Source organism: Sarcophilus harrisii, chromosome 1 (assembly GCF_902635505.1).
Source record: "Sarcophilus harrisii chromosome 1, mSarHar1.11, whole genome shotgun sequence".
NCBI classification, from domain to species: Eukaryota; Metazoa; Chordata; class Mammalia; order Dasyuromorphia; family Dasyuridae; genus Sarcophilus; species Sarcophilus harrisii.
Window position 1 is genome coordinate 286603002 of NC_045426.1, and position 27883 is coordinate 286630884.

The window sequence follows — 27883 nt, forward strand, 5'->3', positions numbered from 1 at the left end:
CTATAGTTATTGACTATTTTGTCCTGTGAACCTAACCTATGCCACTAGATCAACTAGTCTATTTCTTAGCCAATACCAAATGGTTTTGGTGACCACTGCTTTATAATATAGTATATGATTTCTTTTGGTCTATTTTCCCCTGGCTTTTTATTGAATGTAATTTTTATTGCATCTGAAAAGGATTCAGTTACTATTTCTGCCTTTCTGCATTTGAATTTGAGGTCCTAATATGTCCCAATATATGGTCAATTTTTGTATAGGTTCCATGAAATGCCAAGAAGAAAGGGTATTCCTTTCTGTTTCCATTTAGTTTTCTCCAAAGATCTATCCTATCTAACTTTTCTAGTATTCTATTTACCTCTTTGACTTCTTTCTTATTTATTTTGTGGTTAGATTTATCTAATTCTGAGAGTGCAAGGTTGAGATCTCCCACTATTATAGTTTTTCTCTCTATTTCTTCTTGCTGCTCTTTTAACTTCTCTTTTAGGAGTTTAGATGCTATACCACTTGGTGCATGTGTGTATGTATATATGTTTAGTATTGCTTCATTATCCATGCTACCTTTTTGCAAGATATAATGCCCTTCTTTATCTCTTTTAATTTGCTTTTGCTTGATAGCTACCCCTGCTTTTTTGACTTCACCTGCATAGTAGATTCTGCTCCAGCCTTTTACCTTTACTCTGTATGTATTGCCCTGTTTCAAGTGTTTCAAGTTTCCTGTAAACAGCATATTATAGGATTCTGGCTTTTAATCCAGTCTACTCTGCCTCCATTTTATGGGGAAGTTTACCCCATTCACATTTATGGTTAAAATTACTAATTCTGTATTTCCTGCCATCTTGTTAACCCCAGATTATACTTTTCTCTTTCCTTTCCTCCTTACCCCCCTCTCTAGTATTAAACTTATGAGCACCACTTGCCTCACACAGCCCTCCCTCTTTAGGATCCCTTCCCCCCCTTAGAGTTCTTCCCCTTTTCTTAAACCCATCCCTTACAATTTCTGTATTCCCTTTTATTTAGTCTACTCCTTCCCTTTTCACTTTTCCCCTCCCACTTTTCAATGAGGTGGGAGAAGTTTCTGAGTAACCGAATATGTCTAATATTTTCTCTTTGAGCCAATTCTGATGAGAGTAAGATTCCCATTATGTTTATCCCCCTCCTTTCTTTCTTTCAGATATAATAGATTTTGTTTGCCTCTTTGTGAGATGTAGTATCTCTACTTTTCCCTTTTTCTGGTACAATTTCCTTTCCACCTCTAAATTCTTTTTTATATTATAATAGTAAAACCAAATTATGTATGTACTCTTCATGTATACTCATAACAGAAATACAGTTCTTAAGAGTTCTTTTTATTTTTTTATGCTTCTCTTGGTTCCTATATTTGGAGGTCAAATTTTTTGATTGGCTCTGGTTTTTTTCATCAGAAATAAATGGAATTCACCTATTTCATTGAATGTCCATCTTCTTCCCTGGAAGAAAATGCCCAGTTTGTCTGGGTAACTTATTCTTGGCTGCATACCAAGTTCCTTTGCCTTTTGGAATATCAGATTCCAGGCCCTTTGATCTTTTAATGTGGAAAGCTGCTATATCTTGAGTGATTCTTACTGTAGTTCCTTGATATTTGAATTTTTTTTTTCCTGGCTGCTTGTAGTATTTTTTCTTTGGTCTGATAGTTATGGGATTCAGCCACAATATATCTCAGAGTTTTGATTTTGGGATATCTTTTTGTAGGTGATTAATGAATTCTTTCAATGTCTCTTTTACCTTCTGTTTCTATAACATCTGGGCAGTTCTCTTTGATGATTTCCTGAAAAAATAATGTCTAGGCTCCTATTTTTATCATGATTTTCAAGGAGTCCAATAATCCTTAAATTATTTCTTCTAGATCTATTTTCAAGGTCTATTGTTTTCCCAAGTAGGTATTTAACATTTTTTCCTATTTTTTTTCAGTTTTTTTTTTTTTTTTTTGCTTGACTGATTCTTGGGGTTTCCTTGAGTCATTCATTTCAATTTGTTCAATTCTGATTTTAAAGGATTGTTTTCTTCATTTAATCTTTTTAAATTTCTTTTTGTAATTGTCCAGTTGAGTTTTTAAATGTGTTGTTTTGTTCTATGATTTTTTTTCCATTTCACCAATTTTATTAAATTAACTTCTTAAAAAGGAGTTATTTTCTTTTTCCAGTTCACTAATTCTGTTTTTCATAGAGTTGATTTCTTTTTCCACTATATCTTTTAATGAGTTACATGTCTTATCCAGACCCTCTTGCAAAGCTTCTCTTTCCTTTCCCCATTTTTATTCTAGCTCTCTTTTAAGAGCCTTTTAAATTTCTTTTTTAAGAGCCTTATGTGGGGGGCACCAAATCATATCCACCTTTGGATCTAGAGACAAACTGATTTTAGTCTCCTCAGGGTTTGAAATCTGCTCTCTTTCAGTATAGAAACTATCTATAGATAGAGTGCACTTTCCCTTTTTACTGATTTTAACAAAACAAAAAAGTTGCAGTCTGCTTTTGGGGCAATGTGGGGTTACCGAACTTCCTCAACAGACAATATGAAGTAGCAGTGAAGCAGCAATGGTTGGTCTGGGATCAGCATGTGCACTGAGATTAGCAGTTGCCTCTCTAGCCTTTTGGGGTTGTAGTCTTTATCCCTTGTCTTTATACCTTCTCTGCTGATCTACTGGTTTGCTGCTAGAGCATAGTAGCCAACACTGTGATAGAGTTCTCCCTGCAGATTTTCCGTCAGTGAAGACCACCTTCCACCCTGCTCTGGTCTGCTTAGTGTGAGCTTTTTCCCATGCTCTCACTGCCTATCTGCCTGAATTTATGTCTGCTCTAGCCCCATTTCATCCCTGCATGTGAGCAAAAATAGACCTTTTCTGGTGAATTTCGAGATTATCTTCTGTTGGTAATGTGTTGTACTCCCAATATTCATGGGTTTTAACTGTCAAGAACTAATTCTGAGGCTGAGTTTTGTAAAAATAGATGAGGAGAGCTCAGAAAGATGTGTGTGTCTTCTCTGCCATCTTGGATCCTCCCTCCCCATTGTTTCTTGTAGAACAATAATATTCCATAACATTCATATACCACAACTTATTCAACCATTCTCCCACTGATGGGCATCCATTCAGTTTACAGTTTCTTGCCACTATGAAAAGGACTGTCACAAACATTTTTGCACATGTGGGTTCTTCCCCTCCTTTAAAGTCTCTTTTGGATACAAGCCCACTAGAAACACTGCTGGATTAAAGGGTATGCACAGTTTGATAACTTTTTCAGCATAGTTCCACATTGGTCTCCACCAACAATGTCATCAATTAGCTTTTACAAAAGGATATTTCCTGAGAAGAACTTACAACAATTGAAATACAAGAGCACCCTAATCAGGATCATATTTGTCATTGAACACGTCAACCCCTGGGAGAAAGTGAGCTCAAACTTAGAGTGATTGCCATCAAATATTGCCCCCACCAAGGTCATTTCAAGGTCATAACTGAAGAGAGTTGCCCTCTTGCTTGTAGGACATAGTGTTGTAGGTACCAGCTCAATTCAAAGTTGGAATGGGTCAAGCAGGTTGATACTTGATATTGGCTCTTCACTATTCTCAGTGACTATTTTCTCTGACTCAAGTTGCTGAGGGAATCTAATTTTCTTTTGATATTCATTCACTTAAAATCAATAAAGAAAAACTGTTTGTGGGGAGATAGAGAGAGAGAAAGACAGAGAGACGATGAGACAGAGACAGAGATTGAAAGAGAATGTGAAAGAAACACACACCGAGAGAGGCATACACACAGAGAAAGAGAGGAAGGAAGGAAAAGAGAGAATCTGTGAATATTTTGTTTTTGTTATCCTGAAGCTGCGGTCAAATAAAAGGCTCTTCATCACCTTTAAATAGGATGATAAAACACAGAGGATACTTGTATCTGACCTAAAGTAGGAGGCAAATGTTTCCTCCCTCATGCATTTCTGGAAAGGACTTATTCATACTCCTTACAGTTTAGCAGTTGGCAAAGTATGTTGTGTATCTCCTCTATTTGGGTACCACTACCCATGTATATGTCTTTATTATTTCTCCTATTTAAATGTAATTTTCTTATGAGAGGGGTTTTTCATTTATTATATTTGTATCTACAGTTCTTGGCATCATGATGGACACATAGTAGATGCTTACCAAATGATTGATGGACAAGAGGTATAAAATGAAACAAAATGTTTTAGATATGGCCATCATGTGGATTTGTTTTACACAGATATGTTTTGTTAAAAGAGAGAGAGCTTTTATTTTTGGAGAAAGAAAGATAGATAGGGGAAAATGTCTGGTGAGATTGATAGTTTTATTTATAAAAATGTAAATTCAAGATCATTAGAGAGTAGTTAAACAATGAGACCAAGATAGTAGAAAGAAATTCAAAATGGCTACAATCAGGGAAGTGTTGGACATACCATTTTAAATTTGAGATATACAAAAAATAAAAAAAAACATTCTATTTAGTAGAAATTAGAAATTTAAAATGCAGTCCTCTTTTTCTGTTTCTCTCCTATTTTCAATTAGTTGCTGGATCTTATTGATCTTAATATTGCAATCTTTCTCTCATTCTTTTTTCTGAGATAAAAGATGAGGAATTTCACAGAATCTGTGTACATGCATGAATATGCATTGTAAAAAATCAGATAACTTTATATGGCATGCAGAAATGTAGTTTGCCTATAAGGTCTTTTTGTTTAAGCCTGACCTGGTATACATGCCATTCTATCTCCCTTTACTGTGAAGACCGCATATTTTAAAATCAGCTGGAGTCAGGAATTCAGGTTAGGGGGAAATCGTCAGTCTTTATTCTCAGTGAAGAAAGATCAGAGGTGGAAGAGAATGGGCAATAGCAATGTGTGTAGCTGAGTCAAGAAGCTAGCTAGACCAGCAGCCACATGACCAGCAGCTAGGAGCATAGAACCCAGGCCCAATCTCTCCCAGCCTCTCTTCCTGTCTCTCTGCCTCCACCCACCAAAATTGTCATTTCCTATACAACACATCAGGACTTGCATAGAGAGTGGGTAGGGGCCATTTTTTATCCAAGCATGTATATTAATAGAGTGTAGTCCAATTACTATTTAGCCTCACGTGCTTGGGACCTAAGTGCATCAACTCAAGCCTCAGCCCTTACACTTTACAGTACTCTTCTCTTGTTGTATATGCCAATCATAATATACTCAACACATATAGAAAAGAAAGATTGCTTTGACCTTGTTAGTTTTAGGTAGCATTGATGTCACTGACTTCATATGTTAGACATCCTGTTTTATTTTCTTTCTTTCATTATGAGTGATGTGCATTGAATGTGTACTCTGGTAAATATAAAAGATCTTTGGATGTGGTTGAGGAATTCTCATCTACAGAAGTATCACAACACATCAGATCCCTGGGAGAGCTGATTCTTTTGCTTCCAGTTCTGATATGCATTGACTGTTAGGGTTTTTTCAGTGCTTATGCTAGTTAATGTATGGTGTTTTGCAGACTGCCAGTGTGTACTATACTCTGTGGAACAGCTGATCTTGAAAGATGCCATTTTTTCTCATTTTCTGACTTGTTTTGTTACATCAACATTGATTTATTTTACACTTTTGACACTCAAAGATTAAAAAAAAAACAAAAACAGATCACATCCTAGAAACTTTAAATAGTTGGATGCTGCAAGCACAGAAAAGCAATCATGCATAAGATTAGTTCCACCGGTCTCTTCTCCTCTCCTCTTTTCCTTCCTTTTTCTGTGTAACCTCTACTATTCCTCTCTTTTTTTGTCCTTTCTCTTTCCATTGCCCCTTCTGTTCCTTTCTTGCCTCTCTTCCTTTGGAATACTGTCTATATAACCTCAGATAAAACCATAAAAGTGTAATTTCTTTGTCAATATTACATAATGATATTTTCCTTTATGGTTTGGTCTAGCCAAAACAGATGTTTTTTAATGTGTGCAAATGATCACCTAGGAATAGATTTCAGAGAGAGAGAGAGAAAGAGAGAAAGAGAGAGAGAGAGAGAGAGAGAGTGCTATTGAAAAAGCATAGATCTAACCTTCTGGCTCCACTTTTGGTCATTTTAGACTCTTTGTAACCGCATTTACAGTTTTCTTGGCAAAAATTTTGAAGTGGCATACCATTTTCTTTTTTAGCTCATTTGACAGTTAAGGACTGAGAAAAATGGGATTAAGTTAGTTGCCTTGTGTCAAACATCTGGTTAAGTGTCTGAGGCCAGATTTGAACTCAGAGAGATGAGTCTTCCTGACCTGAGCCCCAGGACTCTCTCCACTATGCCACATAACTGCCCATTAGTATTCGCTTGATTCTCTAAAAATTCTCTAAATTAAATACTACAAGTAGGTAGAAATAGAAGCTATATAGATTTATTTAGGAGGTAAAGTTGGGTATAATAAAGTATGAAATCAAGTCTGCTTTCGTATAAGTAACTTGATATCTCATCCAACAGCATGATTTATGTATCCTATCTGTCAGTTTAGGATAACAATACTAATCAAGCTCCAAGGAATGTTAGGGGGATTAAGTGACTCATTAGACCTTTACTTTTTACAGTGTCCCTGAATGTTATTAAGTAATGGGCTTTTAAATTCCACTGGGTAGCAAATCAACAATAACAAAAAACAAAAAACAACAACAACAAAAAAAAAAACAAATGCCAGGGTCAGCTAGGTGGTGCAATGGACAGAACACCAGTCCTGGACCTGAGTCCAAATCTGGTCCTAGACACTTAAAATAAATATTCTCCACAGTGAAGCAAAAAAAGGAAAATAGATATTTTAAAATATGTATTTTTTAAAATTGAGTTTTATTTCCCATATTTCTACTCTAGACTTCCATTTGATTCAATTGTAAAACAAGCCAGGTTTTGTATTTGAAGTGTTAAGCGTTGTTTTGAACATGAAGAGAACATCAAGATAGGCTACAATTGCTGCCTCTTTACTAGCTGTATATATCAGGTAGCCATGCATTTATTAAGTGCCAACTATGTTTCACAGGGACAATATAAATGTCTGAGGACCATTTGGAAAAAGAAATGGATTGAATCTCAAGGGAAATGTTGACAAAATAGGAAATAAAAGGGCATAGTACTTCTTGGGTAGACAGTGGGGATCAGATTTCATGGAAGATGTAAAATTTGAAGTGTACCTTGAAGGAAGAGAAAATTTTCAAGAAGATTGAGTGAGGAAAAAGTAAATTACTTATAGATATGGGACATGATCTTTGTAAATTTAGGAGATGGGGAATTATAGGATACTAGAAAACAGTAGTCTAGTATGAGATATAAAGTATGAAGTCTGAAATAAATTTTGAAAAAAAAGTTGGGAGATAGATTGTCTTAAATGCTAGAGAAAGACTTTGCCACCATAGAAAGAACTGTTACTAACACATTTGCATATGTGGGTACTTTTGTCTCTTTTATGATTTCTTTAGAGTATAGACCCACTAATATGCCTTCTGTTTTTTGAGGAAATCATGGTTAAGTGATTTGCCCAGGATCACACAGCTAGTATGTGTCAAGTGTCTAAGGCTTCCCGACTATAGGGCCAGTGCTCTATAAATTGCTCCACCTAGCTGCCCTTAAATAGGTTTTAAAATATAGAAACAAGCATTTAAAAACTGTAATTGATGCAACATTAGCTTGTTTTCTAAATGAAATGAACCCTCTTAGTCTTCAAATTTCTCATTTTGTGTCTTGAGATCTTTAGAAGAAAACTATCTTATAAATACAAGGACATTATTATTAGTATTGCTGCATAGAGAATCAACCATTGCATGAAGAACTTTAATTTTTAGAAGCTTATCAAAAAGAACTACTTGTAAGGAAATTTGGGTTTCTCAATTATAAATAAATCTTTTATTCTTTCAATAAATCCTGACCCGAAGTATCTCTGTTATACCAGTTATCTATTTTAATCTATGTAACCCTTACCAAGTAATAAATCTTTAGTTTCTTTCCTTTCTTATTGTATACTATAATCATAACAATACCTAGTTCTTTCACTTGAGGCAGAAGCAGTTGAAGCTGTGGGAAGAGATTAGGGACAGCAGGAGTGATAGTCTTAGATGTGAGTATCACTGTGCAAAGCCTTATCTATGTACTTTGAATTTTGATTTCAGTTCAACTAGCAGGCATGGTCACTGCTTTTTATTGCTCTGAGGGCTTTAGGAAGTTCATGCTACATAGAGTGTCAAGAACTGTCTTCATAAAGAAAATGAGGGAAGCACGAGCAAAGATTTACATTTAAAGCACTTATTTCATGAAATTCATGAAGAATCCAACTCAATTCTACTTGCATTTATTAAGAATTTTTTGGTTTGAGAGGCACTGTGCTATCTGTTGGGGACAAAACAACAAACTAAAAATAAAGTGTAGTTATATTTCACCAAAAGCCAAGTGAAAGGAGGACCAAATTGAGTTATTCCAATTTAAGCCTAGGTGGTATTCAAGTAGTGTTCATTAGTCAACTTGACTAATATTCGAGGTGGCTCATTTTTGTTTTTTCTATTTTCATTGTATTTTATTTTTGCATGTAAATACTGAATGGAAATTTTAACTTCCAGGCTAGTTTTCTCCTATTTTTTAAAACTTTTTTTTTTTTTTTATTGAGCTAATAGAAAAAGAAAATAAACAAAACAAAACAAAACATTGTCATGTGCTTAGCAGAACTTCAGGGAGGCTTCAAAATAACAATAAATTTCCATAAATGTCATATCTTATCTGTTTTGTATTAATTGCAAATATGTCCTACTACTTGAAAAAGCCTTGGATTTTTTTTTTTATTAATTGAAATGCTCTGAGAAAGAAATGGAGGTAGACACCAATAATTTAAGCTTCTTGTTATGCAAAACAAACTCACACACAAAAATTTACTATTCAAATTTCTAATGGAGAACAGTATTCCTTTATCATTCAGTAAATTATAGTAGCATGAAGAATTTGGATATTAAAAGCATATGTAAACATATTGCCATTCATGTAGCAATAGTTATTGATTAATATGTACTATATGCATATATATATAGTTAATCATGTAAATTGTGTTTCTGTATTCATCCCAGTTATGCAATAAGAAATATAACAAAAGAAAAATAAAACATGAGAAGGAATAAAATGAAAAAATATTTTTGATCTGCATTTTGAATCTATCAGTTCTTTAGTTGGGAAGGGATAGCATTTTCCTTTGTGAGTCCTTTATACTTGTTTTGGATCATTATATTGCTAAGAGCTGAGTCAATTATAGTTCATCATCACACAATGATGATGATATTGTGCACAATGTTTTCCTAGTTCTGCTCACTTTGCATTCATTAGTACAAGCCTTTCCAAGTTTTTCTGAAATCTTATAGCATAATAATTGCAACATGCTATAATTACATTTGCTATTGCCAATCTCTCCTAGTTCCCAGGATGTCAAAGAAATTGCTGTTAAATAATAATATCAATCTTACCTCTTCCTGAAGCCTTCAGAAATCCTCTGGCTGCTATCTCATATGGATTCAGTTTAAGCACAACAGAGAACCTGAGAGTTTTGGCAGACAAGCTTAAAGACTTTATTCATGTGGTTTACATCTTACTCTAAGATCTCCTGCACTCTCTTAGTCTCTCTCTCCCCCCTAGCCAAACTCCAGATGAAAAGGGTGTGTCAGGTTCCTCCCCCACTGAGCTTATATAGGGTCCATGAGGTCATAGGCAATCAGCGATGAAAACACTTCCCATTTCTGACATGATTTCAGAGTGTTCAGGATTCCTGCCATGGCTGGAGATCCCATCCACGAAGATAGTTCCTATGTATTCATAGCCAATCATGTCTAGCGATCTCCAGGCCATAGGCCTGTGTTACATCCTAAATGTGCTCTTTAATGGACCCTAACTCCTCTCAATTTGGATCTGTGATATCAATGAAATCACAATAATTTCATTCATATAGGAAACTCCTAGGAGTACAATTACAACTTAGCACTTTCTCTGTAACTTAGGATCTTAGGAAATTGCTGAGAGCACCGAGAAGTTCAGAACCTCATCCAGGGTTACACAACCAATATATGTCAGAGATGAGATTGATTTCAGGTCTTGCTGGCACCAAGGCCAGCTTTGATTTACTTTTCTTTTTAATTTAATTTTAAAAAATTTATTGTATAAAATAAGTATTTCCATAACATAGTACAATAAAAAAGATGATTGCAAGTTCATTATGTACATCTAGCTATTCCCTTCAAATATATATATATATATATATATATATATATATATATATATAATAGTTATATAAGTTATCAAATATATATATAATAAAGTCATCATGTAAATTTCCTTTTTTCTCTAGCTCCACCTGCTCTAGAGATGGTTACTATTAGAAACAAACAGGTGTGTGTATAAATGTATATGTGTGTATATGTAAAAATGATTCTCTAATTTTTCTATTTACCAATTTTTTCTTCAGATGTAGACAGCCTCTTTCTTCATATATTCTTTATAGTTAATTTGGATATTTATAATATTCAAGTTCAAAATCTAGCTTTGGATCCACTCATAAACAAGGATGTCTCTGTATAATCAAAACAATTTACTAAATGCCTATTTAAATTGGCAAAAAAAAATAATAATATCCTCCTCTCTTTCAAAGTGGGGACCATTCATCTCATTAAGCTACTTAGCATCAGTTATAGTTCACTTGATCAATGAGATCACCGAGTATCATGATCAAGGAGGTAAGATGCAACAGACCAAAAAGCAAAGGTATGACAGTGAGAACTAGGCTCAACTGTTGCCATAACCAAACCTGGGTAACATGATGTTTAACCCATTCAATAGTGTCATGCTCAAGGAGATAAGATACCAAAGAGGCAGGATGTCAATGAGATAGGATGTCACCGTAGTAGGATGTCACAGTTCTTCAGTTACATTTGTATACATCAGGGTGCCAATGAGGTAGGGTCACAATTCTAGCACAATTTTAGTTACACTTATCTTTTGTATACATTTTTTGAAAGAAAACACAGATAAAGGTACAAAATAGATAAAAGTGCACACAAGCAAAGTCATGTCCTGTAATATTGCCTCAGTAACCTTGGCAGGTGGGCATGTTGGTTTTTCACCCACTAATTTTCCTTAAATAGAAAACATAAGGCAAAGTGTCTCCCCAGGCCATCATATGGTAAGTAGCTATGGGATAAGCACACAAGCCCATTGTCCATTTAACAGTCTGTTTATATTGCACATCACCCAAGACAGTTCATTTCAGCTGCTACACTGGAGCTGTGTCTGCTGTCTTTGGTGTCATGGTCAGGAGGGACATTGCTGCCATCAGTGTCTGGAGGGCTGCTGACATCTGGCTGGTCCCTCTGGGTTGTTGTCTGGTCCCTCTCTTCTTGGATCCCCAATTCAAGGATGTTTCTGGTAGGGAGCCACTCCTCTGCTGAGGGGTATTATCTGGAATAATAAGAGCATACCTAGGATCCCAAATCTTGACCCAACCTGGGCCTTTCCAAATGCCATCTAAGTCCCTCCACATTACTTTGGAGAGAGGGCTCTTGTTCTTGATGGCCAGTCTGTTAGTTAGCCATGCTTTCTGCATGTGCCAGAAGTGCATTCCAAGGAATGTGAAAATTGTAAATAATTATATGTATATTTCACTGCATCTAAGCGGGCCTGTGTGAGTCGGTAGAAGCTCTTGTAAACCCCAATACTCCTTTTTCTTGCTTAGACAGGAACATCTTGAGAGTACAATTAGCCCATTCAACAATGGATTAGCCCGTAGGGTTATAGGGATGCCACTGGAATGAATGGCCAATGCCAGATTCAGTGCAAAAGGACCTAAAAGCAGAAGCTGTATAAGTTGGTCCATTATCTGTTTTAAATGCACATGGAACTCCTGAAATGGAGAAGCAATGATAACGATGACTGATTACATGCCTAACTGCATCTCCTGATTGGAGTGAAGCCATGAGAAATTGAGAATGTGTATCCATGGTTACATGGATGCACTGCTTTTTAACATGAGTCACAATCATTTGCCATAGGGCATTGGGTGACTCACCATGATGATTTGTTTCAGTATTTCGAGGAGCAGGACTAAAAGGAGCACAAGTAGTACAATGGCAAACAATAGCTGCAGCATCTGCTTTAGAGATGCCATACAGCCTCCACAATGAGTGGGCAGATAAATAAACGAAGCGTGTGCTTTGTGGGCAGGGGAATCATAGTACAGGCCACACAAAGGATAAAGGAGGGTATCAGCTACCTTATTGCCCTCAAGTATGGGACCAGTGCCATCAGTATGAGACCTAACATGCATGATAAAAAGAGGTGCGGCTCTGCTGTTTAAAACTTCTTGAACCTGATGAAGAAGATCAGTGATGGTAGAGTGCCTATCATCTATATATGAATGTTGTAGCTGTTGGATGGCTTGACAGGCATAAAGACTATCCATGATGATATTAATAGCCTCTTTATACCATTGCACGGCATATATGATGGCTTATAACTCATTTTTCTGTGTAGAATTATAGGGGGTATCAAGGATACATGTCTCTTGAGTGTCCTCCCTATATAGTGACCCTGTGATCTTCAGTAGCATCAGTAAAAACATTAGGGCCTCGCACTGGCTCTGAGGAAAAAGATCCAGTGGCAATACTACTTTTAATCTTTTGTACAATTGTCTAAGTGGCTGAGAAGAATGCAAAGGTGCTAAGGACAAAGCTGTAACAGAACTGCCCACATTAAGTTATCCTGGGCAATAGCAAGTACTTGCTGTTTTGGTATACCAAGAGCCAATTGAGGAGGCCGTCCTGAGATAAATATGGCTCATTGGCAACATTGCACAAGAAGCAACCAAGTCCTTCAATTCTATTGGTCAAAATACATGAAGGTCTGATAGGGTACAGCCACTCTATGGGGCACTCACCTTAATGCAGTGCAGCAAAAAAGGGCTTATCAACAAAAGCTGACAGCATCAAGGGCTGTGAAGGATCAACTCTAGAAGTAGGACAAATGCTCAGCAAGGGAATAGATTGTAATGCTGCACGAACCTCTGCAGACCATGATCGTGGTGATGTCAGAGCTGAGGGCCTTTTAAAATATCATAAAAGGGGGCATAACAGAAGGGGGAATCAGATGAGTAGACCTGAGCCATTGTAAAGTTCCCACTAACTGTTGAAAGTCATGAAGAGTTTTATATTTACTCTTATCCACCTTAGGAGGCACTTTAGACACAGTAAGGTCTTGAAAAATGTGCCCAAGATAGAGAAATGGAGGCTTAGTCTGTATTTCTTGTGGTGCCACTACAAGGTTCTACTGAGCTAATATTTGAATAATGTGTTGCACAATACTTTGTAACTGTAACTCTTCCTTAGTGGCCACCAGTATAACATCCATATAATGGAGCATATAAACATTTGGATATAAATTTCTAACTGGAGCAAGAAGTTTGTCTACATACCATTGGCAAAGGCTGGAACTATTAGCCATCTCTTGTCATAATACTTTCCATTGCCATCTAGTGGCAGGAGCTTGTAAATTAATAGTTGGAACAGAAAAGGTAAACTTCTCCCTGTCTGTAGGATGCAAAGGAATAGAATAAAAGTAATCCTTTATATCAATAATCACCATATGATATTCTTTAGGAACCACATTAGGAGATAGGAGGCCTGGTTGTATGGCTTCCATGGGTTGCATGGCAGCATTTATAGCTCTCAAATCAATTAACATACACCATGCTTTGTTCTTTTTTCTACTTACAAAAGCAGGTGGATTATAAGCACTAAAGGAAGGTTCAATATGACCCAATTTCTCCTGTTCCATAATGATGGATCTTAAGGCAGTGAGTTTTTCATTTGAGAGGACCCACTGATCCACCCATATTGGACGGTCATATTTCCATCTTAAGGGTGGCACTACCAGGATTTTCTCAGTGGCCTCTATTAGTTTTCCTCAGTGTGTAATGTTGTCCAAAGGGCTTTCAGTAAATCTCTTCCCCACAAGGAGATTCTGAGCCCTGTGATGACAAGAGGCCTAAAAACACCTTTCTGATTTTCAAATTCCCAATGAAATATTCTACTGGACTGGGAAGCATGTTGCATTCCAGCTATTCCATTAACTGTTATTGTTTGAGGTTGAAGCGGCCATTCAGGAGGCCAATCAATTTTTGTTATAACATCTATATCAGCCCCTGTATCAATCATCCCTAGGAATGGCCTGTTTTCTATATAAATAATACACATGGGTTTTTCTTTCCCAATCATTTGAGTAAAATGGGAGTGCTTTAGCAATTGGATGATCTTCCTTTAAGTTCATTGGATATGGGTGAGGATTGGTAACCAAGACAAATGGTTCCATATGTTTTAATATCATAGTATGTCCAATCACAGGTGCATAGTCCAAGAGTCCAATTACTAATCTATCTCCAGCCTTGGGTTTTACCTTAGCACGTGTAGTGGTCTATGGGTTGATGTTAAAACCCTCAACTGAGCTCACCAAATACTGTACACATTTCTTAACAAAGACTGATAATTCTCTTCAAACCCTGTAGCTCCTCTCTGGATAGGTTCCTAATCTATCTAGTATGTATTTGGTGTTCTCATGGGACCCCCTCACCAGTTTCCCTGAATTGTAGTATGAGTTTTCTTCTAGACCTACAAAATTTTGCATTTAAGCAAAAGGATTTTTTGTCCCCTATTGGCTGCTTATGGCATTGGGCTTGGAAATTTTCTGCCACAGTAACAATTCTTTCCTTCTATCAGTCTCATAATCAGCTTCACTACTATATAATTATATAATTACTATATAATCTATAATTTCAGAGATAGGAGCTTCTTTAGAAAGTCCAGCCATTATACTCCTGCACACCTTATTCATTCTCTCTTAATAATTTCCTGAAAAGAAAGTCAGAAGCACTATTTTTCCCTGTGACTGTCAACTGCTGTTTTTAATCGGGACACATAATCTTGAATAGATTCTCGGGGGTCCTATTTTATTTAAGTAACATGTTACTGTACCAGTGCCTCCTTATCTATTCTCTGAGCCTGAGTTGTGGAATAGAGGCCTGTGCTGGTAATTATAAACACAGACTCTTCTGGGTCTTAATGATCATTGGCTATAGCATATTTCCGAGCTGATTTAGTAAATTCTGATAGCCATATTACTGATTGACCAGGAGTAAAACAAGCAGATGCTATACATTTCCAGTCATTCGGGGTAAAGGAATGGTTCTTGATAGCATTTGTAAAATTTGCATAGTATATGGTGAGTTCGGCTGTAGTTTTCACAAACTTGTTTCACCCCTTTTAATATTTTAAATGGGATCAGAATATGTGTCCGACTTTCTGCCCCATTGTCCACTACAGGATAAGCCTGTAGGCTCCAATCAGAATCCCAAGGCATTATATCTTCACCTTCAGCAGCTGCCTTCATTAAACCTTCCTGTAAAGCTATGCGGGGGGTGGATTTTTCTATGTTCTATAGGAAAAACAGCTGGTCTTTGCAAAGCAATCTCTTGTCTCTTCTCTGGCTCAGCCTGTGGCCAGAGCTCCTGCTTTCCTCTCTGCTCTCACTTAATCCTTTCTCTGTTCTCTGCCTCAGCTTTTAGCTGGAGCTGTTGCACTTCTTGTTCTAATTGCTGTAATCTAGCCTTTGCTCTGTCTCCTGATTCTGCTTGAAGGCAAAGTTCCTACATCTTTTGTTCTATCTGTTTAATCCCCTCACCGGTCCTCTCTTTCTGAGCTGTATAAGGGGTATGGGGGGTGGTTTTCTTTATTGCCTTGATCACCTGAGGGCACATATTTTGGTAAGTCTTCTAATGAAGAATATATGCTCTTTGGCACTGGGGAGCGCTTCACCTGCTTTTCCTTTTTGTTAAAGAATCACCCATTCTAGTTTCTAACTCATAAGCTTGCTCTGTATTTATAGCTATACTCTCTGGTCTGGTCACAGTTTGACCCATACCGTATCTCTACCTTCTCTTCCAGATGAGGAACTGTTGTGCCTTCTCTTAATAATTAATATTTCAAGGCCTGGCAATTTATTGTGCTAAACCCTCATGCCTGTGCACCACATGCAACATGCTATAACTGCATTTGCAATTGCCAATCTCTCCTAATTCCCAGGGCATCAGAGAAATCGCTGTTAAATATTAATATCAATCTTACCTCTTCCTGAGGCCTTCAGAAATCCTCTGGCTGCTATCTCATATGGAAACAAAGTAAGCACAACAGAGCACCTGAGAGTTTTGTCAGGAAAGCTTAAAGACTTTATTCATGTGGTTTACATCTTACTCTAAGACCTCCTGCATTCTCTTAGTCTCTCTCCCCTAGCTGATCTCCAGATAAAAAGGATGGGTCGGGCTCCTCCCCCACTGAGCTTATATAGGGTCCATGAGGTCACAGGCTGTGAAGGTTTTCTGGAGGCAGCCTTAGTCTCAGTTGAAATAAATAATTACTCCAAAATCGCAGCCAGCTGATAAAAGATCTGAACTTTTATTGTGTCCTTCAATATAGCCAGGTTAGCCCAGAGGCCTATCTCTCTGCTTGGTTCTAAGAGCTCCACCCAAATGTCTCCAAATACAAAGGTTTATCCTTCTGACTCCAGCCAGCACCAAGGTAGAAGATATGATGAATCTCTCTTGCCTCAAAGATAGGGCTTGTAAGCTTTCTTCCAGAGTGCTCTGTCTCCGACCCCAGTCGATGTTCCCAAGAAAAACTCTCTCCTGTCTCCTGGGAATGCTCGAAGTAACTCCCCCAAGCTCCAAGAGTTCCCTGTATATATGTGATCTCCCAAAGGTTAACTCCGCCTTCTGGAGAGAGAGGGATTCTCGGTTATCTCCCAGAGTGCTCTCTGGCCCTAAGGGAGGTGTGAATTTGGTATTTCTTTCTAAACCCTGAACTCTCCCAAACGTGTGAACTCCATTGAGTACTTAGATACTTATGAGCTCTCTAAAGGTATGAACACATTGTTTCCATCAGTATTAGCAACTTATCACCTTGTAAGGATTCACTCTAAGGTGTGAACCAATAAGCACTGTATCAATTCTATTGAGTTAACACCAGGATTGTGACATCACCCTTGAGTTTTCACCTTGTTTCAAGTTGACACAAGGATTCCAACAACAGGCAATCAGTGATGGAGACATTTCCCATTCCTAACATGATTTCAGAGTGTTCAGGACTCCTTCTATGGCTGGAGATCCCATCCAGGAAGGTAGTGCTTATGTATTCATAGCCAATGACATCCAGGAATCTCCAGGCCATAGGCCTGTGTTACATTTTAACTTGTGCTCACCTGGCCTCTCTAATGGACCCTTACCAATAATGTTCCATTATGTCCTACAACTTGTTCTGTCATTCCCCTCAATGGGGGAGGCATCCCCTCAATTTCCAACATCATTTCATCGCAAAAATTCTGTATTTTATAAATATTTTTGTATATGTAGATCCTTTCCCCTTTTTAGTGATCTCTGGGATAAAGATTTGGTACTGGTGTTGCTGCATCAAAGGTTAGGTATGAACAGTTTAGTTGCCCTTTAGGAATAGTTCCAAATTACTCTACCGAATGGTTGAATAAGTTCACAATTGCACCAACAATGCATCAGTGTCCCAATTTTCTCACATCCTCTTCAACACTTAAACTTTTCTTTTTTGTCATGTTGGACAACCTGATAAGCATGAGGTATTATCTCAAAGTTTTTTTTTAATTTGCATTTCTATAATAAAAACTGATTTAGAGTATTTATGTTTATTGATAGCTTTGTTTTCTTTATTTGAAAATTGCCTTTTCATATCCTTTGATGACTTATCAGTTAGGAAATGGTTTGCATTATAAATTCGACTCAGTAGTATAATATTTATTTGAGGCATTTATCAGAGACATTTGCTATAAAAATTGTTTCTTAGCTTTTCTTCTTTCTTTTCTTGGTTTGTTTGTACAAAAGCTTTTCATTTTAATATAATCAAAATTTTTTATTTTGCATTTTTGTAATATTCTTTATCTCTTGCTTGGTATCTTCTCATTAGTCTGACAAGGAGACTATTCCTTGCTCTTTTAATTTGCTTTTGGTGCCACTTTTCATGTCTACCTCCCTTTTGAACCTATCTTGGTATATGATGTGAAATAATGGTCTCTCTCTAGTTTGTATACTACTGTTTTCTAGTTTTCTCAGCTGTTTTTGTCAAATAGTGAGTTCTTTTATCAAAAGTTGGGGTCTTCGAACTGATGCTGAGTGAAACGAGCAGGGCCAAGAGATCATTATATACTTCAACAAAAATACTAGATGATGACCAGTTGTGATGGACCTGGCCATCCTCAGCAATGAGATCAACCAAATCATTTCCAATGGAGTAGTAATGCCAGCTACTCCCAGCAAAAGAACTCTGGGAGATGACTAAAAACCATTACATCGAATTCCCAATCCCTATATTTTTGCCCACCTGCATTTTTGATTTCCTTCACAAGCTAATTGTACAATATTTCAGAGTCTGATTCTATTTGTACAGCAAAATAACGATTTGGTCATGAATACTTATTGTGTATCTAATTTATATTTTAATATATTTAACATCTACTGGTCATCCTGCCATCTGGGGGAGGGGGTAGGGGGTAAGAGGTGAAAAATTGGAACAAGAGGTTTGGCAATTGTCAATGCTGTAAAGTTACCCATACATATAACCTGTAAATAAAAGGCTATTAAATAAAAAAAAGAAAAGAAAAAAAAAGGTGGGGTCTTTGGGTTTATCAAACTTTGGACTAGTTTGTATTGTGTCTACTAATCCACCACTCTTAGCCTGTACAAGATAGTTTTCATGAGTATCGTTTTATAATATAGTTTGAGATCTGGTGTTGCTGGGGCATTTTCCTTTGTATTTTTTTTTTATCAGTTTCCTTCATTTTCTAGATCTTTGTTCTTTCAGATGAATTTTATTGTTATTTTTCCTACCTCTATTAAATAATTTTCTGTAGTTTGATTGATATGGTACTGAGTATGTAAATTAGTATAAACACAATTGTCATTTTTATTATGTTGACCCAGTTTACTGATAAGTAAGTGATATTTTTTCCAATTGTTTAGATATGACTTAATTTGTGTGAAAAGTGTGTAATTGTGTGCATATAATTCCTGGATTTATCTTGACTGGTGTACTCTGAAGTACTTTTTTTATTATTTACAATGATTTAAAGTGGAATTTCTCTATCTCTTCTTGTTGAGTCTTGTTGGTCATATAAAGAAATGCTATTGACTTGTGTGAGTTTATCTTATTTCTTTCCACTTTACTAAAATTGTTAATTATTTCAAGTCATATTTTAGTTGATACTCTATGGTTCTCCAAATATATCATCTATAAATAGCAATAGTTTTATTTTCTCATTACCTATTCAAATTTCTTCATTTCCCTCCCCCCTCTTAATACAAATGCTAACATTTTTAGTACTATACTGAATAACGCTGGTGATAATGGACATTTTTGCTTCATCCCTGATTTTATTAAGAAGGCTTTTAGCTAATTACTGAAATGCTGGCTGATGATTTTAGAGAGTTACTGCTTATAATTTTCAGGAACTCTCCCTTTATTTTTATGCTCTCTAGTATTTTTAAATAAGAAGGGGTACTGTATTTTGTTACAAGCTTTTTCTTCCATTTAGATCCATTGAGATAATCATATGATTTCTGTTGGCTTTATTATTGATAGGATCAATTATGTTGATGGTTTTTCTAATATTGAATCAATCCACTGTTTCTGCTATGAATGTCATGTAATCATAGTATATAAACTTTGTGACATATTACTGTATTTTGTTCAATATTTTGTTCAAATTTTTGCATTGCTATTCATTAGGGAAATCTATTTTTTTTCTTTTTTTGTTTTAGTTCTTCCTGGTTTAGATTTCAGCATCATATTTGTGCCAGTAAAAGATTTTGGTACTATTTTTCCAAATGGTTTATATAGTATTGGAAATAATTGCTCTTTAAACATTTGGTAGAATTTACTGGTGAAATGATCTGGACATGAGAATTTTTTGCTAGGGTGTTCATTAATGACATGCAATTTCTGTTTCTAAGAGAGGATTATTATTATTTTTTAATTAAAGCTTTTTATTTTCAAAATATAAGCATGGGTAATTTTATAACATTGGCAAATGTTATAAAAACAAAACCTTGTGTTCCAAATTTCCTCTCCTCCTTGAACTTGGAATCATTTCATGTAAGTATTTCCAGGCATCTCTGAAATCATCCAGCTGATTTTTTTTCTTATAGAATAATATATTCCATAACATTCATATATCATAACTTATTCAGCCATTCTCCAACTGATCGACTTCCACTTAATTTCCAGTTTCTTACCACTACAAAAAGGGGTACCATAAACATTTGTGCACATTTGGGTCCTTTTTGATCCTTTATGATCACTTTGGTATACAAGTCCAGTAGAAACACTGCTGAAACAAACTATAGACTGTTTGATAGTCCTTTGAGCATAAGTTCCAAATTGCTCTCCAGGATAGTTGGATCAGTTCACAACTTTATCAACAATGTATTAATATCTCAGTTTTCCCACATCTCCTTCCACATGCATCATTATCTTTTCCTGTTATTGTGAGAGGTATGTAGTGATATCTCAGAGTTATCTTAATTTGCATTTCTCTGATCAATAGTGATTTAGAGCACCTTTTCATTTGTCTAGAAATGGTTTCAATTTCTTTGTCTGAAAATTGTCTGTTCATATCTTTTGACTTGGAGAATGGCTTGAATTCTCATAAATTTGAGTCAATTCTCTATATATTTTAGAAATGAGGCCTTTATCTGAAACCTTGACTGTAAAAACAAATTCCCAGTTTATTGCTTTCCTTCTAATCTTGTCTGCATTGGTTTTGTTTGTGCAATAACTTTTTAACTTAATATAATCAAAATTATCTGTTTTGTGCTCAATAATGGACTCCAACTCTTCTTTGGCCATAAATTCCTTCCTTCAACACAGATCTGAGAGGTGAACTATCCTTTATCCTTTTACTTTGCCTATAATATCATTTTTTATGTTGAAATCATGAATCATTTCGACCTTATCTTGGTATATGGTGTTAGGTGTGGAACAATGCCTAGCTTCCTGTCATATTAATTTCCAATTTTCCTAGTAGTTTTTGTCACATAGTGAGTTTTTAATCACAAAAGTGGGGATATTTGGGTTTGTCAAACACTAGATTACTAGTCACTGACTATTTTGTCCTGTGAACCCAACCTCCACTGATCAACCACTTTATTTTTTAGCCAGCAGCAAATGGTTTTGATGACTGCTGCTTTATAATATAGTTTTAGGTCTAGTTCAGCTAGACCACTGTAATTTACAGTTTTTTTCATTAATTCCCTTGAAATTCTTGAGCTTTTGTTCTTTCAGATGAACTTTTTTATTTTTTCTAGATCTGTAAAATAATTTCTTGTTAGGTTGATTGGCATTGCACTGAATAAACAGATTAATTTAGGTTGTAATTTTCATTTTTATTATATTCACTTGGCCTATTCATGAGCACTTGATATTTTTCCAATGGATTAATTCAGACTTTATTTGTGTGGAAAGGGTTTTGTAGTTCCTGACTTTGCTTTGGCAGAGAGACTCCCGAATATTTTATATTATTTACAGTTATTTTATTAGAATTTCTCTCTGTATCTCTTGCTGCTGGACTTTATTGGTAATATATAAAAATGCTGATGACTTCCATAAATTTATCCTGTATCCTACAACTTTGCTAAATTTGTAAATTGTTTGGGGTTTAATTCTCTAGGATTCTCTAAGTATAACATCATATTATCTGCAAAAAGTGATAATTTGGTTTCCTCATTACCTACTCTAGTTCCTTTAAGCTCTTTTTCTTCTCTTATTGCCAAAGTTAACATTTCTAATACAATATTGAATAGTAATGGTGATATTGGGCAACCTTGTTTCATCCCTGATCTTATTGGGAATGATTCTAGTTTGTCCCCATTACATATGATGCTTACTGATGGTGTTAAATAGAGGCTACTAATCATTTTAAGGAAAAGTCCATGTATTTCTATACTCTCTAGTGTTTTTAATAGGAATAGGTGTCAGATTTTATCAATACTTTTTCTGCATCTATTGAGATAATCATATGATTTTTGTTAGTTTGGTTATTGATATAGTCAGTTATGCTGATAGTTTTCCTAATATTGAACTAGCCCTGCATTCCTGGTATAAACCCTTCTTGGTCATAATGTATTATTTTGGGGATCACTTTCTCTAATCTCTTTGCTAATATTTTATTTAAGATTTTTGTATTGATATTCATTAGAGAAATTGGGCTATATTTTTTTTCTTTTGTTTTGACTCTACCTAGTTTCAGTATCAGCACCATATCTGTGTCATAAGAGGAATTTAATAATTAATTCTTCTTTCCCTGCTTTTTCAAATAGTTTGCATAGTTTTGGAATTAGTAATTATTAAAATGTTTGTTAAATTCCTGTAAATTCATCTGGTTATGGATATTTTTTTCTAGGGAGTTGAGTAGTAGCTTGTTCTATTTCTTTTACTAAAATGGAACTAATTTATTTATTTTTCAGTTCATCTTGGTAATCTATATTTTTGTAAGTATTCCTCCATTTTACTTAGATTACCACATTTATTGGCATATAGTTGGGCAAAATCACTCCTAATTATTGCCTTAATGTCCTTTTCATTGGTAGAAAGTTTTCCCTTTTCAGTTTTGATACTGACAATTTGTTTTCCTTTCTGCCTTTTTCCATTCAAGTTAACTAAAGTTGTATCTATTTTTTCATAAAACCAACTCTTAATTTTGTTAATTAATTCAGTAGCTTTTTAACTTTCAATTTTATTATTTTCTGAATTTCAAATTTGGCACTTAATTGAGGGTTTTTAATTTGTCCTTTTTTTTTTTTTTAGCTTTTTAAGCTGAAAGCTCGAATGATTCATTTTTTTCTTTTTCTATTTTATGCAAGTAAGCATCTAGATTATAAAACTTCCCCTAAAAACTGCTTTGGCTGAATCTCCCTTTCTGCATTTGATTTTGAAGTTTTTATGCTCTAATAAATGTTCAATTTTTGTAATAGGTTCCATGTACTATCAAGAAAAAAGTATATTACTTTTTATCTCCATTCAGTTTTCTCCAAATGTCTATCATACCAAACTTTCCTAGAATTCTATTTTCCTCCTTAACTTCTTTCTTATTTATTTTGTGGTTTAATTTATCTAGTTCTGAGAAAGCAAGGTTGAGACTCCCCAGTAGTATAGTTTACTGTATAATTATTCTTTAAGCTCTCAACTTCTTTAGGAATTTAGATGCTATATCAGTTAGTGAATATATGTTTAGTATTGATTTAATTTCCTTATCTATGGTTCCTTTTAGTAGGGTGCAGTTTCCTTCCTTATCTCTTTTAATTGAGATCTATTTTTGTTTTTGCTTGATCTATGATCAGGATTGCTATCCCTGTATTTTTTATTTCAACTAAAGCATAAAGATTTTGCTCCAGCCTTTTACCTTTACTCTGAATGTATCATTCTGCTTTAAATGTAGGTAGTTCTTGTAAGCAACAAAGTGTAAGATTCTGGCTTTTAATCCAGTCTGTTATTATCTTCCCTTTTATGGGAGAGTTCATCCCATTCACAATTCACTATTTCACTAATTAAAATTACTAACTGTATTTCCTGCCATCTTGTTTTTCCCCAGTTATACTTTTCTCTTTCCTTTCCCCCTTTCCCTCCTCCCTCATATTTTGCTTCTGACCACCCCATTCTTCAAACAGGAAGAGGAATTCTCTTACAGTGCCTCCCCTTTTCTAATATATTTCCTCTCCTACTTCTGGTCTCCCTTCTATTAGCCACCCCTTTTCTTTCCCCCTTTCCCTCTTCTCTACAGAGTGAGACAAAACTTCTCTGGGAAGCTAAATGTGAATGATATTCTCTCTTTGAGCCAAATCTGATAAAAGATTAACACAATGCTTATCCCCCTCCCCTCTTTCCCTCAATTTAAATATGTCTTTTTTGCCTCTTTTTAAGTTGTAATTTATCCCATTTTAAGTCTGTCTGTCTTCTATTTCTGTAATTTTTTCTCCTCTAATTTCTTTTTTATATTATCCAAATAAAATCTTATTATACCTGCAACTTTTAAGTATAGCCATGGTATTGAGGAAGTCCAATTCTTATACTGTCTCTCCTACTTCTATTTTCCAGGTCAGTTGTTTTTCTAATGAGGTATTTTACATTTTCTTCTCTTTTTTTTCATTTTTGGGGTTTTTTTATTTGACTAATTCTTGAAGTTTCATTGAGTGATTCATTTCCATTTGTTCAATTCTATTTTTCAGTGAATTATTTTCCTTTTTAAACTTTTCTTTTGCATTTGGCCAACTAAACTTTTAAATGAGATGTTTTGTTCATTGCATTTTTTTCCATTTCACAATTTTTCAATGAATTCGTTTCTTTTTCATATCTATTTTTTGAAGAAGTTATTTTCCTTTTCCATTTCATTAAATCATTTTTGTAAGGAATTAATATATTTTTTTCCCATTTCATCAAATCTAGTTTGAAAGGAGTTTTCTTCAGATAATTTCTATTTTCCCTTTTCCAATTTTTTTTGTCAAGTTCTCATTTCCTTTGCTCATTTTTCTTTCAACTCTCTAAATGTCTTTTTTAATTTTTTCCAAAAGAAGATGTGCAATGGGGACCAACTCATATCACTCTTCTGGGCTTAAGCTGGAGATGATTTAGGGTTCTCAGAATTTGAGATCTGTTTTTCTCTTTCCCCATAAAAGCTATATATGGTCAGAATTATTTTTGGATATTTTTGCTCATTTTTTTAAAGTTTGATATCTGCTCTTAAGACAAAGGGGCAACAGCTGCTTTTAGATTGTCTTGTGGCCAGTGCTTCTAACTGACTTCCATTGCTGGGTAGGTGTTGTCAGGTTCCAGTCCTGCACTTTCCTGAGGTTCCAAGGCTCAATATTTTCCTTTTGTATTTGCTTTGGGTGGTTCACAACTAATTTCCTGATCCACTGACTTGTCACTAGGACAGAGTAGTCTATGAAGCTCCCAGTAAATTCTCTGATGTGGGACAACACAAATCCCTGTCTCCCTGCACCAGACTTTTTCTACTGTCTGTGCTTGGCAGTCTTTCCCCCTGTCAGATTGAAACAAACTTTTTTCTGAAATTCTTCTGTTAGAATCTTAGTGTTAACTCAATGGAATTGATACAATGCTTATTGGTTCACACATTAGAGCAAATCCTTACAAGGTGTTAAGTCACTAGTATTGATAGAAACAATGCTTAAGTTAACACCTTTGAGAGTTCACACATTAGTTTACATGTTTGGGAGATTTCAGGGTTCAGTATGAGATATCCAAATTCACACCTCCCATAATCCCACTCTCAGAGGAGGAGTCAACCTTTGAGTTTACACCTCTAAAAGAGCATAAAAACAGCTGAGCTCAGTCAGGAGAGTTCAGTTGAAAAGATTGAGAGGGGAGCATCAGTTGGAGATTGAGAAGCCACGAGTCAGAGTTGAGCTAGAGGCAGAAGCTAGAAGAGCTAAAAGACAAGCTGCAAGAGCTCTTGGAACCAAGAAGGGAGAGAGGCCTTTAAGAAAGGTAACTGGGCCCAAGGAAATAGAGCAAGATTTGGAGAAAATAGATGTTTGGATTTTAACAGCTGGCTATATTTGGAGTGATTATTACTCTGAACTGAAACTAAGGCTGCCTGCAGAAAACCTTCCCAAGAAACCTGCTCCCACAGAGAACCATCATATATTATAGAAAAAGAACACCACATTCTTCCAAAGTATCTTCTTCTGGACATTTGTTACACTCCAAATTTTTGTGGGTTCTGTCACTCCAAAATCAGTTCATTTTCTTGATCTGTGAGAGAAGCTCAGATAAAGAGGTGTCTACTCTCATACATCTTGGCTCCATCCCCCCTAATATAGAATTATTTAGGTTTACTATTTCTTGATTTATAAATCTACATAATTTATATTTTAATAAATATTCATTAATTTTGCTCAGGTTATCAGAACTATTGACAGTAAACTAATGATGGCTTTACTTCATCTTCATTGGTGGTGATTTCATTCCATTTTTGATAATACATTTCTAATTTTCTTCTTTTTAAAAAAATCAAATTAACTTATCTATCTTATTTGCTTTCTTTTTTTATAAAACCAGCTCCAAATGTATTTTAGGTACATGTTTAATTCATTGATCTGTTTCCCTCTTACCTGCCTCCATTTTGTTGATGTAAGCATTAAGAGAAAAAAAAATTTCCTCTAAGTACTTCTTTGGCTTCATCCTGTGGTGTTCTTTTTCCAAAACACAGTCAGGTGATAAAAATTCAGATCTTTTATTGTGTCCTTCAATATATCCCGGTTAGCTCAGGCCTATCTCTCTGCTTGGTTCCAAGAGATCTTGCAGCTTTGTCCTTGCCTTCTGCCTCTGCTTTCTTCAGCCTCCAGTCAGCACCAAGGTAAAAGATAGAATGAAATCTCTCTTGTCTCGGAGATAGGGCTTGTAGGCTTCCTCCCAGAGTACTCCTCTCCGACTCCTGGGAATTTTCCCAAGTAACTTCTCCCAAATAATTCCATCAAGCTCTAAGAACTTCCTGTATATATATGATCTCCCAAAGGTTAACTCCTCCTTCTGGAGAGAGAGGGATTCTGGGTTATCTCCCAGAGTGCTCTCTGGCTCTAAGGGAGGTGTGAATTCGGATATCTCAGATACTAAGCCCTGAAATCTCCCAAATGTGTGAACTCCATTGAGTACTTAGATACTTATGAGCTCTCTAAAGGTGAACACAAGCATCTTTTCTATCAGTTGTACTTAGTACCTTGTTTCAAGTTCTGGCCCAAAATATATCTTTCTAAGATCTAATCAATCATATTGAACCATTGTCTCTATCAACTCCCCAGTTTGTAAAGATTCCAGCATCATCCCATAAATTTTGGTGTGTTACCTCACTGTTGTCCTCTTTTTATTGAAATTATTGATTATTTCTGATTTTTTTCTTTGACTAACTTATTCTTTAGGATTACATTATGTAGTTTCTAGTTAATTTCTATCTATCTTTCCAGTGCCATTTATTAAAAAATACATTAATATTTCTGACTTTCTACATTTGACTTTGAGTGTTTTGCTTGATTAATGTCTATTTTTGTGTAGGTGCTTTATGCTGATGAGAAAAGGCATATTCCTTTTTTTTCCCCCATTTAGTTTCCTCCAAAAGTCTGTTGTATCTAAGTTTTCTAATATTCTGTTTAACTTTAACTTTTTTTCTTATTTAATTTTTGGTTGGGTTTCTTTCTTTCTTTTTTTTTTTTTACTTCAACTGAAGCATAATAGATTTTGTTCTAGCCCCTTAACTTTACTATGTATACGTCTTTGTGCTTAAAATGTTTTTTGCAAGCAATATATTGTATCATTCTGTTTTTTGATCCACTCTGTTAGCTGCTTCTGTTTCATGACAGAGTTCATATTATGTAAATTCACTGTTATAATAGCTACTTCTGTATTTCATTCCATTGTATTTTTCCTGTTTGTCCTCTTTTTCCTTTCATTGTTTTCTTCCTCACCAGTTGTCTACCATCTTGCTCCCTTCCCCTTCTACTTCCCGATCAGTTAAGATGTATTTCTCTATTCAAGTAATTGTGTATATTATTCCCTCTTTGAGTCAATACAGATGACATGTTCAAGTGATGCTCATTGCCCACTCTCCTATTTTCCCTTTCAGTGTAATGGGTTTTTCATGCCTCTTCATGTGAAATAATTCACACTATTGTAAATTCACACCTTTCTTTTGCACCCAGTGTATTTCTCTTTTTCATCATTTAATTTTTAAGTCATTCCTTCAAATTCATCTT